This window comes from Scyliorhinus torazame, chromosome 16, assembly GCF_047496885.1.
Source record: "Scyliorhinus torazame isolate Kashiwa2021f chromosome 16, sScyTor2.1, whole genome shotgun sequence".
NCBI classification, from domain to species: Eukaryota; Metazoa; Chordata; class Chondrichthyes; order Carcharhiniformes; family Scyliorhinidae; genus Scyliorhinus; species Scyliorhinus torazame.
Genome location: NC_092722.1, coordinates 107,642,222 through 107,660,106, shown reverse-complemented (window position 1 = coordinate 107,660,106; position 17,885 = coordinate 107,642,222).

The window sequence follows — 17,885 nt, the reverse complement described above, 5'->3', positions numbered from 1 at the left end:
ACTCGGATCCCTGGCGCTGTGAGGCAGCAGTGCTAACCACTGTGCCACCATGGGCCATCCTGTTACAAATGATGTTACAGATTGAGATAGAATATAATTTTGCTGCTGCTGCCTAACAATGCTTCATTGATGCCCAGTTTTGAGTTGCTCGGTCTGTTTTAAATTGGCACAGTAGTGCCACACATGAGGGAGGGTCATCTCAGTATGAATACCAGACTTAATCTCCGCAAAGACTGCGTGATGGTCACTCCTACTAATACTGTAACATGATGAATAAAACAGTTGCTTCTATCAGTTGGATACATTTTCTATGTGGTTAACAATCATAGAGAGAGATATTGGGGCATGAACAGGTATTCTGCTCCACCAGCTCTTTGTAATTTCTGTCAGTCTCTGGGAATTTGCTCCAGGTTTTTAACAGCCTTTCAGTGTAACCTTTGCAAGAAATCCCGCTGAGCAAAAACTTGCACCAGCATTACTGGAGGTTCAGGAAAAATACCAAGCAACATTTTAGCAATTGTTTTACCCAGGTAATATAAGGACATAGTGCAATTAATATAGGCAAGCAAATTTAATTCACTAACTTCCTCAGAATGGCAATCAGCAGCGGATTGCCATTCTGTAATGACTTACCTGCACTTAAAATGGAAGTAGCCTGTTTTGCCTGACTTTCCTCAGGCTGGGTGAGACTGAAGAAGCGAAGCATGTACCCGGCTCCAGCGGCGAAGTGCAAAAAAAGCAGAGAAGGGGACACCCCACTCCCCCTTTTTATGGCATAAAGCAGGTGAGTTTTAAGGTTCCATTGAAATGGAGAAGGTAAGTTTGTAAGGTAAGTGTTTAACAAGAACAATCAGTATATGGTCAATAGTTTGGAAATACTACAGAGGATGGAGATGAAGGATTTCACTGGGGGAAGGGAGGTGGAATAATGTGTAGAAGCACAATGTTTCCAAAACAGAGCCAACAGGCAGGATTTAACTTTCCAATGCGGGAATAGAGAGTTGAAATTAAAATATCAGACACCTGGCCTAACCTTTATGAATGTCTCAAACGGCTATTTTAACAGCACTTTTCTTAGTTTTAATGCTACATTCCTGTTTGTAAGATGCCATATTTTTCAATAAAAACCATCAGCAGTTTTATTAAAACACAAACAGTGGGTGAGAAATAAAAAGAGGAAATGCTGGAAAAACTCAGCAGGTCTGGCAGGATCAGTGGAGTGAGAAACAGAGTGAACATTTCATGTCGTTATGACTTCCGCACAGCTGAAGAGAGGTTGAAATATTATGGGTTGGAGGGATCAAAATAGAAGGTCAAGGAAAGGTTTAAGCTCTGGAGAGATTAAATGACAAAGATGCCATGGGCACGAGACAAAGGGAGTGGTAATAGTTTGTGATGCATCATAACTGTATAACTGTACCTTTGATGTGATGATCCCTTTAAGACCGGGTTTGGAACCCTGGGGGACTCTGCCCCCCGGCTCCGCACCCCAGGGAACTGTATATAAGGTAATGTTCAGTGGACAGCGTGCAGTGAGCACACTTCTCGGCAGCTGTCTGGTTCTCTGCTAATTAAAGCCATTGAATTATCAGTCTTCTCTCGCGAGTCGTAATTGAGGGTATCTCAATTTAATTAGCAGAATACTTTGAGATGGACAGCGGTCTAAAGCTGGAGAAGCTCAATCTGGACGCTCGGTCGCCGGAGGCCACTGAAATTTTTAAATACTGGCTCCGGTGTTTTGAGGCCTATCTGAACTCCTCAGAGACTGCAGTAGACGGACCTCGCAAACTGAGCTTACTACATGCTCGGGTGGGCCACAGACTCTCCTCCGTGATCGAGAAAGCTACGACGTACGAAACAGCGGTCGAAACCCTACAGAAGCGCTTTGTTATGCCAATAAACGAGGTACACGCCCGACATTTGCTCTCAACCTGCTGCCAGCGTTCCGGGGAAACGTTGGACGAATACTTGGAGAGACTCACCGCACTCGCCAGGAACTGCGATCATAAAGAGGTGACGGCAGAAGTCCATATGAACTTACATATTCGTGATGCGTTCGTGTCCGGTATCCGATCCACGTACATCAGGCAGCAGCTCCTAGAAGACGGGGCAAAGGATCTCCAAGGCACGGTAACGCTGCCTCTTCTCTGGAAGCGGCCCACCATAACCTCCGCACGTACTCCACGGACCTTGCGAACCCCTCTCGATCCCCTCTAGACTCGGCCACGCTACAGGCCTGCGCCGCTCGGCGACCCGCTCACACCGAGGGCACACCGTGCTATTTCTGTGGGCAAGGCCAACACCCACACCTGCGTTGCCCAGCCTGCTCCGCTATCTGCAACGACTGTGGAAAGAAGGGACACTTTGCAAAGGTCTGTCTGGCTGGGCCCAAAGGCCAGAAACAAAAGTCTCATCAGGCCCAGAAATCGAACTCCCGGGCCCACAGGCCCCGCAACGCGGCTGCCCGCCGGTTGGACACGCCCATTTCTGACGCGTCATCGGCCTCATGCGAGTCATGGGGGTGGCCATCTTGGCGGCGGCCATCTTCAAAATCCGACACATGTGACCGACGGCGGTGGCCATTTTGTGACTCCCGGCGGCCATTTTGTGAGTCCGACTCAACCGAGGGCTCCGACTACCCGCAACTGGGAGCGATCAATCTCGATCAATCACGGCCGAAGCACCTGCGGAACTCAATGATGCAGGTCCACATCAACGGTCGCGACACCCCCTGCCTATTTGACTCCGGGAGCACGGAGAGCCTTATTCACCCAGACACGGTAAGACACTGCTCCTTGCGCATCTATCCCGCCTCCCAAACTATCGCCCTCGCATCTGGGTCTCATTCGGTCCAAATCACGGGGTATTGTGTCGCGAACCTCGCTATTCAAGGCGCCGAATACGCCCATTTTAAATTTTAGATCCCCCCCTGCTGCTCGGTCTGGACTTTCAGTGCAGCCACCGAAGCCTGACACTGAAGTTCGGCGGACCCCTGCCCCCACTCACGGTATGTAGCCTGGCAACACTTAAAGTTGCACCACCCCCCTCTTCGCGAACTTCACTCCCGACTGTAAGCCCGTCGCCACCAGGAGCCGGCGGTACAGTGCCCAAGACATGACTTTCATCAAGTCAGAGGTTCAGCGGCTACTAAAAGAAGGGGTCATAGAGGCTAGCAACAGCCCTTGGAGAGCACGAGTACTGGTAGTCCTGTCTGGGGAAAAGCAACGAATAGTGGTGGACTATAGTCAGACCATAAACCATTTTACTCAACTCGATGCGTACCCACTTCCCCGCATAGCGGAAATGGTGAACCAAATCGCCCAGTATCGGGTATTCTCCACGGTCGATCTAAAATCCTCCTATCATCAGCTCCCTATCTGCCCGGAGGACCGCCCCTACACGGCCTTCGAAGCAGCCGTCGGCTTTTTCACTTCCTCAGGGTCCCTTTTGGCGTCACAAACGGAGTCTCTGTTTTTCAAAGGGCGATGGATCAAATGGTGGACCAGTACGGCTTACGGGCTACATACCCGTACTTGGACAACGTCACCATCTGCGGCCATAACCAGCAGGACCACGACGCAAACCTGAGGAAGTTCCTCCAGACCGCCCGGGCCCTCAATCTGACATACAATAAAGAGAAATGCGTGTTCCACACAACCCGGCTAGCCATCCTCGGCTACGTCGTGGAAAATGGGGTCCTAGGCCCAGACCCCGACCTTAAGGAACTTCCCCTCCCCCGTAGCCTCAAGGCACTCAAACGGTGCTTGGGGCTCTTTTCCTATTATGCCCAGTGGGTCCCCAGATATGCAGACAAAGCCCGTCCGCTCATTAAAACCATGGTTTTTCCCTGATGGTTGAGGCTTAGTCGGCCTTCAGTCGTATCAAGGCCGATATCATCAAGGCCGCCATGCACCCAGTGGACAAAACCATCCCCTTCCAAGTAGAAAGCGATGCATCAGACGTCGCCCTGGCTGCTACCCTCAACCAGGCGGGCAGACCAGTAGCGTTTTTCTCCCGAACCTCACCACCTCGGAAATCCGGCACTCTGCAGTCGAGAAGGAGGCACAAGCCATAGTGGAGGCCGTGCGGCACTGGAGGCACTACCTAGCTGGTAGGAGGTTCGCCCTCATCACCGACCAACGGTCGGTCACCTTTATGTTCGATAACACACAATGGGGCAAAATAAAGAATGATAAAATTCTGAGGTGAAGGATAGAACTCTCCACCTATACGTACGATATTACATATCGTCCGGGGAAGCTCAACGAGTCCCCAGATACCCTGTCCCGCGGCACATGTGCCAACGCGCAGAAAGACCGCCTGAGGGCCATCCACCATGACCTCTGCCACCCGGGGGTCACCCGGCTTGCTCACTTCATCAAGTCCCGAAACATACCTTACTCCACCGAGGAGGTCAAGGCCATGACCAAGGCTTGCCAGATCTGTGCGGAGTGCAGAGTTCATGAGCGATGAGCTGCGTCAATATCTGCTCAACAAGGGCACCGCCTAGAGCAGAACGACCAGCTATAACCCGCGGGGAAACGGGCAGGTGGAGAGGGAGAATGCGACACTTTGGAAGGCTGTCCTTCTAGCCCTACGGTCAAGAAGTCTCCCAACCGCCCGCTGGCAGGAGGTCCTACCCGATGCCCTACACTCCATTCGGTCACTCCTCTGTACGGCCACGAACGAGACCCCTCACAACCGTTTGTTTGTCTTCCCCAGGAAGTCCACCTCTGGGGTTTCGCTTCCACTTTGGCTGACGACTCCGGGACCAGTTCTACTCCAGAGGCACGTAAGGAGCCAAAAGAGAGACCCACTAGTCGAGAGGGTCCAACTGCTACACGCAAACCCTCAATACACCTACGTCAAGCACCACGATGGCAGGCAAGATACCGTTTCCCTGTGAGATCTGGCACCCACTGGCTCTCCCACGGACGCTACCCCTTCTACCGACGCTCCCCTTCCCACACTGGCTGCCGACTCCGACCGCGCCCCCCCCAAAGCACCCCCTTCCCCCCAGCCGGCGCCGGCACTAATCACCCAAGTCACCCCGGATAAACCCCTGCTCCAACACGGGCAAAGGCTCAGAAAACCGTGCTCCCGGATATACCCCCACCGAGGACGACCGTATCCGCCGCACCACCGCCGGAGTTGAGAAGGTCAACACGGACAATCAGACCACCCAAAAGACTGAACGTGTAATTCCACTTCACCCCCGATGGACTATGCGTTTTTTTTTAAACAGGGGGTGAATGTGATGAATGATAACTGTATAACTGTACTTTTAATGTGATGATCCCTTTAAGACCGGGTTTGGAACCCTGGGGGACTCTGCCCCCGGCTCCGCCCCCCCCCCCCCCCCCCCCAGGGAACTGTATATAAGGTCATGTTCAGTGGGCAGCGTGCCATGAACATACTTCTCAGCAGCTGTCTGGTTCTCTGCTAATTAAAGCCTTTGAATTATCAATCTTCTCTCTCGAGTCGTAATTGAGGGTATCTCATAGTGTTAAAGACTAGGGCAGGTATTAATGATGTTGTAAAGGTCAGATAGCAGAATGTGTTAACAGCTTTCTGAAAGCAAAACATGGGAACAAGTTATCGTGGGTTGGGGAGGGAGTGGAAAAATCAAAATGGGGGCAGAGACTGAAGTTATTAACTTCAATGTTAAGTGCAGAAGGCTGTAAAGTGCCTAATCGGAAGATGAGTGGCTGTAACTCCAGTTTGCATTGGGCTTCACTGGAACATTGTCGCAGGCCAAGGATAGAAATGTGAGCTGAGAGCAAGAAATAAGAATATTAAAGGAATGAATAAGAAGCTTTGCTATGTCAAACAACATGCTTGTTTGCAGACCACCACTATTCTGCAGCTACAAGTCTCAAATAAGTACCTGTCAAATGCATTTCACAATTACTATACTATAGTTATATTGCTAGCAGTGCACTCATTCAGAATGCAGTAAGGTCAATCAGGAAAAGACCTCAGTACCCACATCCAAACATATATGCAGACTGGTGAGAGCATGCCTAATCCTCCAAAGCGCTAAAAACTTTCCATGGAAAGTTCAAACAGTTTTCATGCTGTCTAGTAATGGCTTGGAAACTTTAAAATACAGCTTCTTGAGGGGCTGGAGCTATACTGCTGCTGGTGCAAACTCAAGCCTGCCTGAGAAGGTCACTTCATCAGGTTCTCCAATCGCTTGTTTTTGTTTTGCTTTTGGGTGTCAGCCACAGTCTGTTCCTCATGATCAAACTTCGCTTTCCCACAATCTGGACATTAAATTTCTTCTCATTGCTGTGGAAGTAGCGATATACTTGCAGTCTGATGGAACTCAAGTTCCAAAAGGCTAGTTCATTCACATCGGGATAGCTGCATATGACATTATTAAGCTCAGTCCTTTGTGACGATTCATTTGAATGATCCTGGTGTGGTGCAAATTAAAGACTCATTAGATGCATAGCTTTAAAACATTGATAACTAGCTCTTCGAATAACTGCAGTGGCAATTAAACCCTATTCTGACCTGGAACACTGGAGATGCAGTGTTTCAATATTTATCAATATTTAAAAAGTAGTAATCAATATTGTCAGGCGTGGTCAGTTGCTGAACAAAACGGTTGTGTGTTCAAGTCCCACTCCAGAGACTTTGGCACATATTCATAGGTTGAATACTCCCAGTGCAATATTGAGCTGCAGTGTTAGGGGATGATTTTTTTGGGAAGGGAGGTGAAACAGCGGATCCTGTATGCCCCCTCAGGTGATGTAAACAATCTCATGGCACTATTCAAAGAAGACATTTTCCCAGGAGTCTCGGTTGATATTTAGATCGCAACCAACATTGCTAAAACATTTTGTTTGTTCATTATCAAATTGCTATCTGTGTACATATTGGCTGCTTCATTTCTTACATTACAATAGTGACAACACTTCAATTGGCGTTAAGTACTGAGGACATGAAATGTGTGATATAAATTCATGTGTCTCGTTCTAAACTAAGCTACATGAACCCATTGTCAATTAAATCAATTATTGGTAATCAATTTGATATTTCATGGAAGGTAGACAGTTGTTTTGATGTCAAGCTGAATTTATACCCAGGTCGCAACCCTGCAGTTAGCACAGACACCAAGAAGTTAGCGGTTGTACAGAGGGAAATAAATGGACTCTCAGAACAGAGCAGGTGTCACCGTTCTAACTGTTGCATCATAGTGCTACAGTTTACTATCTGTTCACACATGATAGGTACACATGGGCTCACTTCCTGCTTTGAGAATTCTCAATCCAGAACCAGTTACCAATATCAACCCCAGTTAAACATTAGAAAAACTAGAGGACATAGGTCTCAGTCTGCATTTATTTAGGAGATTGAATGGTGTTTAAACTCAGAAATCTGGATTGCTAGTCAAGACCTGAATGTGCTCAATCCAATTTCATACTGATAGCTTTTTAAGAGCTGCTTGTCGCCTTAACATTAGCACTAGAGGGCAGTGGTGGCTGGTGACCCTATTAAAAGGCGAAGCACAGCTCCACATTCATAATTAAGTGAGCATGTTGCCATGGGAAAGGACTCTCCTATAAAATCTAATCCCGAACCTTCATCAAGCTGCATCAAGCTATATAGACCCTCAGTATGCAAACACCGAGTGTCACTACATGCTAAGGTTCTACCTATTCCCAGTGTTGCAAAGGAAAGCCTTCATTGCAAGAGGATTTGAGAACAGGAGTAGAGACTCAAAATTCAGTTATTGATGGGAAATTGATGGGGCTGAAGGCGTATAAATCCCCAGGGCCTGAGAATCTGCATCCCAGAGTGCTTAAGGAGGTGGCTCTGGAAATAGTGGGTGCATTGGTGGTCATCTTCTGGGATTCTATAGACTCTGGAACAGCCCCTGCAGGTTGGAGGGGAGCTCATGTCACTCCAATATTCAAAAAGGGAGGTAGAGAGAAAGCAGGGAATTATAGACCAGTAAGCCTAACATCGGTAATGGGGAAAATGCTTGAATCCATTATCAAGGACTTTATAGCGGAACATTTAGAAAGCAGTGGCAGGATCAGTCAGAGTCAGCATGGATTTATGAAGGGGAAATCATGCTTGACAAATCTGTTGGAATTCTTTGAAGATGTTACCAGTAAGTTGACAAGGGGGAGCCAGTCGATGTGGTATATTTGGACTTTCAGAAGGCGTTTGACAAAGTCCCGCATGAGAGATTATTGTGCAAAATTAAAGCGCATGGGATTGGGGGAAGTGTATTGAGGTGGATAGAAAACTGGTTGGCAGAGAGGAAACAAGGAGTAGGAATTAATGGGTCCTTTTCAAGTAGTAAATGGTGGGGTGCCACAGGAATTGGTGCTGGGACTCCATCTATTCACAATATATATTAATGATTTAGATGAGGGAACAAAATGTACCATCTCAAAGTTTGCAGATTATACCAAGTTGGGTGGGAGGGTGAACTGTGACGAGGACGCAGGGATCCTACAGCATGATCTAGATAGGTTTGGCGAGTGGGTAAATCAATGGCAGATGCAGTATAATTTGGATAAGTGTGAGCTTATTCACTTTGGAAGCAAAAACAGCAAGGCGGATTATTACCTGAATGATTATAAATTGGGAGTGTGCAGCAGGACCTGGGTGTCCTTGTGCACCAGCCTTTGAAGGTAAGCATGCAGGTGAAGCAGGCGGTAAAGAAGGCTAATGGTATGTTGGCCTTCATTGCGAGAGGTTTCAAGTACAGAAGCAGGGATGTGTTGCTGCAATTATAAGGGCTTTGGTGAGGCCACGTCTAGAATATTGGGTGCGATTCTCCGCTCCCGCACTGGTTGGGAGAATCCCCTGGGTCGCCAAATTTTGCCGCGACGCCGGTCCGACCCAAGTGGCGAGAACGCCCCGTCGAGTTCCGCGCGGTGCAGGCCTGAAATCGCCTGAGACACCCAAAATGGCGATTCTCCGCCACCCCCGCTATTCTCAGGCCCGGATGGGCCGAAGTCCCAACGGCGTGACCCCAGTTCACGCCGTTGCCGTTCACACCTGCTATTTAAAGTCGTCAGCCAGTCATGCTGGCTGACGCTGAGCAGGGAGGAGGTGAGCGGACTGTACAGCAGCTCCTGGAGACCGGGTCGGCTTCCCTGAGAAGGCTGCGGCCTACGGGGGGATGAGGGAGAGTGTGCAGGTGGGAGGGGGGATGAGGGAGAGTGCGCAGGTGGGAGGGTGGATGAAGGAGAGTGTGCAGGTGGGAGGGGGATGAGGGAGAGTGTGCAGGTGGGAGGGGGGATGAGGGAGAGTGCGCAGGTGGGAGGGTGGATGAAGGAGAGTGTGCAGGTGGGAGGGGGGATGAGGGAGAGTGCGCAGGTGGGAGGGTGGATGAAGGAGAGTGTGCAGGTGGGAGGGGGGATGAGGGAGAGTGTGCAGGTGGGAGGGGGATGAGGGAGAGTGCGCAGGTGGGAGGGTGGATGAAGGAGAGTGTGCAGGTGGGAGGGGGGATGAGGGAGAGTGTGCAGGTGGGAGGGGGATGAGGGAGAGTGTGCAGGTGGGAGGGGGGATGAAGGAGAGTGTGCAGGTGGGAGGGGGGATGAGAGAGAGTGTGCAGGTGGGAGGGAGATGAGGGAGAGTGTGCAGGTGGGAGGGGGGGTGAGGGAGAGTGTGCAGGTGGGAGGTGGATGAGGGAGAGTGTGCAGGTGGGAGGGGAGTGAGGGAGAGTGTGGATGGTATTGTCCATCCGCGGATGCCACCTGTCAGCCGCCCTGATATGGCAGGACGGTGACGAGGACACGGCCGCAGGTTGCCGTGTGGCTGATGGGCACAGGCGACTGGCACACCGGTGAGGAGGATTGTGTGAACTGACCGTTGGACGCAGACAGTTGGGTGCGTATCTGCAGTGCGACCATCCCACCGGGGCACACAGGTATCCCATGCAACCCGGCTGGCGAGGTGTGGAAGAACCTCCGGGTAACATGTCGTTTCTCTGCCCCCCACCACCCTCCTGCAGGGCACCATGTATGCCAACCTGACAGCGATGTTCACGGCCGTGGTTGGAGCCGCAACTCTGGAGTTTGCCATCCGGCAGCGTAGAGTCAGACGGCCCACAGTGGCTGCAGATGCAGCGGTTGCCGGTGCAGCAGAGGGGATGGCCGCGGAGTGGCCCGTCGTCGCCGCGCAGGCCGCAGGCGCTCAGGACCCGAATGTACAGGGGGATGCCGAGGGGAACATTGACCCCCTGACGGCGAGGAATGCAGAGGAAGTGCTTGTGGGGGAGCAGGAGGAGGATGAGGAGGAGCAGGAGGATCCACTGATGGTGGTGCCAGGGCGCCACAGGCGTCCAGCAAGGCCGAGGGTGTACCATGACAGAATGTCGTTCGAGGCCCTACCGGACACCACATGCAGGAGGAAACTATGGTTCAGCAGGGAGACGGTCGCACATATATGCCACCTCGTGGCGCACCTCGCACCACTTGGAACTGGTGGAGGACACGCGATACCAGTCTCCGTCAAGGTGACGGTGGCCCTAAACTTTTATGCGACCAGTTCCTTCCAGGCGCCGAGCGGGGACCTCTCCGGGATATCACAGGCATCGGTCCACCGGTGCATCAGGGCCATGACCGACGCCTTGTACGCCATCGCGGACAGGTACATAAAATTCCCCGATGACCGAGCACAGCAGGAAGCACGGGCACATGGATTCGCCAAGGTGGCCGGGATATCGATGGTCCAGGGTGTCATCGATGGTGTGCACGTCCCCATGCGCCCACCTGCAGACAACAGGGAAGTGTTCATGAACAGAAAGGACGCATACTCCATGAACATTCAGGTGGTGTGCGACCCCCACATGAAGATCATGCATGTGTGTGCAAAGTACCCCGGGAGTGTGCATGACGCCTACATTCTGGCACAGTCATTCATCCCCGCAATGTTCGATGGATGCCCCCCCCCCCCCCCCCCCCCCCGGCTGAGGGGCTGGTTGCTGGGCGACAAGGGCTATCCGTTGAGGTCATGGCTGATGACGCCAATACGGAGGCCTCAGACCAACGCGGAGAGCCTATACAACGAGGCACATGCAGCAACCAGGGGTGTGGTAGAGCGGTGCTTCGGCCTGCTGAAGATGCGATTCAAATGCCTGGACCGTTCCGGAGGGGCCCTGCAGTACCGGCCCGACAGGGTCAGTTGCATAGTTGTGGTCTGCTGTGCGATGTACAACATAGCCATGCAGAGGGGAGATGCACTGGTGGAGGAGTCGGAGGGAGGACCCGACGGCACCGGAGCTAATGCAAACGAGGGGGATGGGGAAGAGGAGGATGCGGAGGAGGAGGATGATGGCACGCATCAGGGTGGGCACAGACACTGCCCGGGTGCTGGTTACGTCCAGGAGGCTGCACGACGGCGGGCACGCGGCGCGTTGGTGGCCGCACGGTTCACGCACTGTGGGGGTGGGATTCGCTGAACACTGTCACTTGCACCGCCAGTCCTGCACACGGGCACCACACAGCACCCCCCACCACCACCACCCCCCCCCCCCCCCCCCCACCTCCGCACCGCAGTCACGGCACCAATTCCACATCACCTTACCACTGCGGCACTACGGGATTGCACTACAGTGATGATTGGGTAAGCGGGTGTGATCAGTGCCATGTTGAATGATGACAGCCCGCTCTGCGATGAGCTGTGTGCTCAGATTCGCCGGCCGAGGTCTGACTCATGGCTATAGCTGAACCATGCACTCCGGTGGTCACAGCCTTCGTGACGGATATCTCACCACATGCCCGTGGGGTGGCTGGCGTCGGTGTGCCGAGGACAACGGTGTCCGATTATGGGAGGCAGGGGGGAAAGGGTCAGCACATCCGGCACCAACGTTGAACCGCTCGTTAACCACAGCGCCACTCGGTCACCCTCACGAACCCCCTGGCACCGGACATAGCACAGAGTCTTACAAGTCAAATTCAACAGTGAGTTTATTTGTGTGATTAACATAGGTGCCCTACCCCCTACAACTAAACTGTGCCCTGCACCCATGCCAACTTCTTATGTGCCTAACTTCTTTGCCTTACGGGCCCTACCACTACGCCTAGGTGTGTTCCCAGACGGTACAGCAGGAGTGGAGGTGGACTGCTGAGAATCACACCCTTCGACATGGCTCCCCGTCGGCACGCGTTTCCTGGGGCGGCCCGACTTCGATGGGCCAGGCTGCTCGGCGGGTGTGCTGGATGGCGTGGTGCCACCCTGACCTGACCGCTGCCCAGCAGATGCGCCAGGGACGGAACGGGCGGAGGCCGAGTGTTCCGGGACGTCCCTTGATGGAGCTACCGAGACGGGCCCCAGAGCCTCCTCCTCCCTCGGGGAGCCCGGTGACCCCGCCCGGGGCCTCACTGTGGGACGGAGATGCGATCGGAGACATGCCCCGTCGCACCACCAACACCTGGCGCTGCCAGTCCTGGAGGCCTGCAGCGGTATCGACCACGATCCGAATGTTCGCCGAGACGGAGCCCAGGGAGTGCGACATTCCTGCCAAGGACTGTGCGATCTCAATTTGTGAGTGCGCTATGCCATCCATCACGTGCGCCAGGCGGTCAATGCTCTCTGCGACTGACTGCTGGGACTGTGCCATCGGTTGCTGGGACCGGGCCATGGCATGGTGAGATTCAGCCAGGGCCCAGAGAGCGGCGGCAATGTCGTGTTGGCTCTGGCGCATGGCTACCTGTGAGAGGGCAGCCCTCTCCTGGGCCATGGATGACGCGTACACGTTAAGCCCAATGCCTTGCAGAACCTGACCAATGGCCGATACCGTTTCACCCATTGCCTCCACCGCGGACGGCACCCGTGCTGTGTCGGCCTGGGTGGCTGCGATGAGCGGCACCACTCCCTGCTCCTGAACACGGATGGACTCCTCCAACTGCATGTGCAGGTCCTGGAAGATGGCCCTCATCCCGTTATTCAGTCCCTGGGTGTCCACATGCATCGGTTGTCCGGGTGGGTCAAGTACGTCCAGGAACCCGAGAACCGTCTGGGTGGCAGTTGTTTGCTGGGCCTGGGCTGCCCTCTGACCGTCCAGCCCCTCGGCTGCTCCAAACTCCACCTGCTGTACCGGCTCGGCTGTGGGGTGCGCACCAGACCGTGACCCGGGAGCCTCATCACTTTCTGCCCAACCGAGGTGAGTGTCTCTGCGATGGTGGATGGTGTGGGAGACAGCAGTGCCGCAAGCTCAAGGTCATCGTCCATTAGGAATTCTGGTCTGTTCTCCTCCCACTCATGGCCCGGCGCAAGCTCCATGCCGGCCATGTCGTGCTGACCTCCAGGTGATTCCACCGAGTGTGTGGCCGTGATGTGCGATTCATCTTGAATGTCTGCCCTGTGCCCCTCACTATTGTCTCTATCGGTGGTGTGAGCGTCCAGGTCCTGCGTCCCAGACCGACTGCCCTCCTGTCTGACCGACTGCCAACCTCTGGCGTGCGTCCCTGGGTGCGCTTGGCGTTGCCGATGTTCCGCTGTCTCTTGGCCGAGACGTCCCTGGACGTTCGGCGGCTGGCCCTGGGGAACATAAAGATTTGGGGTTCGATAGACACGGTGGCCCGGGTGTATGGTGGTGGTGGGTGCACAGTGTGAGGGGGGGAGGGGAGCGAGGGTGCAGTGGCATGAGTGTGAGGGGGGAGGGGATGGAGGCTCCAGTGGGCAATGTGTGAGGGAGACGATGACGGGTTGGGGTGGGGAGGTGGGGGATGAGGACATGCAGGGTTGTCTCACTTGCTTCTGCGCATCCGAGCTGGCATGTCGCGACCTCCCAGGTGGTGGATCCCCCAGTGAGGTCCAGGGCCCTCTGCTCGTGAACGTTTAGGGGGTGCAGCACAGGGGAACCCTCTCCGGTTCTCATATGCTCACGTTGATTGTGAGCTGTCGTGTCCTGGGTGGGGGTGGGGGGTTGGATAAAGCATCACAATTAGGCGAGTATCATCAGGATATCAACTACATTTTTTATCACTCCAGGGGGGGGGTCCCGGGGCTCATGTGGGTCGAGTAAATCGTTGGGCACCCTGACCCCCCAAACCCCCCCTGATGCCCCAACCCCCCCTGACACCCCCAACCCCCCCTGACCCCCCCACCACCGCCCCTGATGCCCCAACACCCCCTGACCCGCCACCACCGCCCCTGATGCCCCAACACCCCCCTGACCCCTGCCAACCCAGCCTGACCCCCCACCACCCCACTTCCCCCCCTCGTGCCCGGGGAGGGGTTGGTTGTGACCCGGGGGCACCCTCATGGCACTTACCCTCGCAGCCCGAGTGAGGTCATGCAGCTTCTTCCGACACTGCTCCCCGTCTGGGGGGTCTGCCCCACAGCACTGACAGCGGTGCCAACCTCACGCCAACCGCGCCTCACCGCGCTGGATGACTGGCGATGACCATGTCTTGGGCAGTGGGTGTCCCTTCTGTGCTCAACCTCATCCCGCAGGGTGTCCAGGTCCGTGTCCCAGAACCTCGGTGCGGCTCGTCGGGGCTCAGCCATCTCTTCCTCTCTCTTCTCCTCCGGGTCCTCTGTGCGCGGATCGCGCCATTAATGACGCAGCACCGCGTCATTCGGGCGTCGCGCGGCGACGACGCGGCTTTCGCGACACGCCCCCCCCCCGAGTTTCTCGCGGCCCCGATCCTAGCCCATTTTCGGGCCCTGAATCGTTCGGGATCGGGGCCGTTCCGCGCCGTCGTGAACCTCGACGGCGTTCACGATGGCGTGGGCCCATAGTCGCGGGTGCGGAGAATCGAGCCCCTTGTGTGCAGTTTTGGTCTCCTTCTCTGAGGAAGGATGTTCTTGCTCTCGAGGGAGTGCAGCAAAGGTTTACCAGACTGATTCCAGGGATGGCTGGACTGTCATATGAGGAGAGATTGACTAGGTTAGGATTGTTCTCGCTGGAGTTCAGAAGAATGAGGGGGGATCTCATAGAGACTTATAAAATTCTAACAGGACTAGACAGGGTAGATGCAGGGAAGATGTTACCAATGATGGGTGTGTCCAGAACCAGGGGTCAGTCTGAGGATTCAGGGTAAACCATTTCGGACAGAGATAAGGAGACATTTCTTCACCCAAAGAGTGGTGAGCCTGTGGAATTCATTACCACAGGAAATAGTTGATGCTAAAACGTTGAATATATTCAAGAGGTGGCTAGAAATATCACTTGGGGAGAATGGGATCAAAGGCTATGGGGAGAAAGCAGGATTAGGCTATTGAGTTGGATGATCAGCCATGATCATGATGAATGGCGGAGCAGGCTCGAAGGGCCAATAAGCCTCCTCCTGCTCCTATCTTCTTTGTATCTATGTATGTATTGTGCATATTCAAGACAGAGATTGATAAATTTCTAGATATTAAATGCATCAAGGAATATAGGGATAATGCAGGAAAGTAGCTATGAGGTAGATTAGCTGTAATCTAATGGAATGACAGAGCAGGCTCAAGGGGCAGAATGGCCTATTCTTCTTCCTATTTCCTATGGGTAGAATTTTTTGTTTGATAACATCAGGTGTTTACGCGATGTCATTGCACACTCGCAATATTTCGGTCGGTAGTTGGGGAACGGCAGAGTGTCCACTGACAATCATGCTGCTTGTTGAGGGGTTTAAACCCTCAATTGAGCAAGATTTTATGTAACCCTTGCGACTTCAAGCTCGGTGCATGGGAAACACGGTGGACCAACCCTTTTTTACATTTTGGATTCAAGAGCAGGTTAAAAGGAAGATGAGTTGGGAGTTTCAGGTCGTGCGTTGAGGTGGTGTTTTGGGCTTTTGCAAGAGTTTATTCTGTGTTGGGTTCAGCACAGTATGGAACTCCCTGACATTGCAGGTCTCTGGCACCGGAGGCTTGCTTCCCTCTGTCACCCTTTATGCCCAGGTCTGCCCCATGTCGGTGTGCAGCTCGGTATTGATTACTCAGCAGGAAGCATCTCCTCTGAGGAGAAGGACAGGGAACAAAGAGGGAGAAGGCCTGGTTGGCGTATGCATACAGCTTGGGCAGAGGCACAAGCACAGGATCATGAGGGACTGCAGGGAGGACAAAGATCATGTCCTCCCAGAAAACGCCACCACCCAGCTGCCAGGGTGTACAGGAGCGTTCAAATTACTTGTACATGACAGAGGTCCAGTGCCGCAGAAGAATATGGCTTTGAAGGGAAGCCATGATGAGCATATGCCAGTGGCTCTCAACCTTTGTGCCTCTGGATCATTCGGTGGATGACATTTGTGGAGTCTCGCAGTCCGCTGCACACAGCTTTGTCAAGCTGGTGACCGAAGCTCAGGCATGTTAGAACATTCATTCATTTCAGGATGGACCGAGTCAGCCAGGCTGAGTGGGTCAGAAGCTTCACCGCCATTGCAGGTTTTCCTTGCATCCAGGATGCCATAGATTGCACCCATGTGGCCATCAAGGCGCCAGCTGGCCTGCCAGACATCCTTGAGAACAGAAAGGGATTCAACTCAATGAATGATCAGATGGTCTGTGATCACAAGACCCAGATTCCGTCTCCGGGCTACCAGGGGGGCAAAGGTCAAGACATCGGCCTCTCTTGCCCCCTGGACTCCTGGGTGTTCCGACACTCCAAAAATCGGCACTTCTGGATTCGGGATAACCTTCACCCTCTGTACCTCAGACATAATATCAGCAAATCCCCACCATAATGGGGATTTACCAGAATGTTGCCTGGTATGGAGGGCATTAGCTATGAGGAGCAGTTGAATAAACTCAGTTTGTTCTCACTGGAACGACGGAGGTTGAGGGGCGACCTGATAGAGGTCTACAAAATTATGAGGGGCATAGACAGAGTGGATAGTCAGAGGCTTTTCCCCGGGGTAGAGGGGTCAATTACTAGGGGGCATAGGTTTAAGGTTAGAGGGGCAAGGTTTAGAGTAGATGTACGAGGCAAGTTTTTTACGCAGAGGGTAGTGGGTGCCTGGAACTCGCTACCGGAGGAGGTGGTGGAAGCAGGGACGATAGTAACATTTAAGGGGCATCTTGACAAATACATGAATAGGATGGGAATAGAGGGATACGGACCCAGGAAGTGTAGAAAATTGTAGTTTAGTCGGGCAGCATGGTCGGCACGGGCTTGGAGGGCCGAAGGGCCCGTTCCTGTGCTGTACATTTCTTTGTTCTTTGTTTGTATAATCCCTCCAGATTCGGACAAGCCCAGAACATGTGGACATGGATCACGTGCGCCCCCCTCCTCCCCCCCCCCCCCCCCCCCCCGCCCTGTGCACTGTCCACACCTACCCTCTACCCCCTCAAAGAGCCTACTCACTCTGGCCACCGTCATATGCGCCCTTTGGACTACTTTAAATTGAATGAGGCTAAGCCTAGCGCATGAAAAGGATGCATTCACTCTCATCAGAGCCTCCTCCCGTAACCCAGCCTCCATCTACCCCCCCCCCCCCCCCAACTCGTAGGATTCTTTTTCTCAACAAATGAAAAGCACCCAATTCCTTTTTCCAATTAAGGAGAAATTTAGCGTGGCCAATTCACCTACCCTGCACCTCTTTTAGGATGGTGGGGCTGAGGCCCACGCAGTCATGGGGTGAATGTGCAAACTCCCCACGGACAGTGACCCGGAGCCAGGATCAAACCCGGATCCTCAGCACTGTGAGGCAGCAGTGCTAACCACTGCGGCACCGTGCGGCCCCCACTGAAGGTAGGGTTCTGATACCTGAATCATTCTGCAGGATGTGCTGCAGTATTTGCCCGAGCAAGTATCGCTCATCATAGTTGTATGCAGCACTCTTCAAAACTTTGCTTTCTACAGGATGAACCTCTACACCAAAAAGACGATGTGACTGATGCACCTGGATCAGAAGAGGACACGGACGTTGATTCGGATGCAGATCCTGGGCAAGGACGAGTAGGCTGACATCATCAATGTTCAGGGG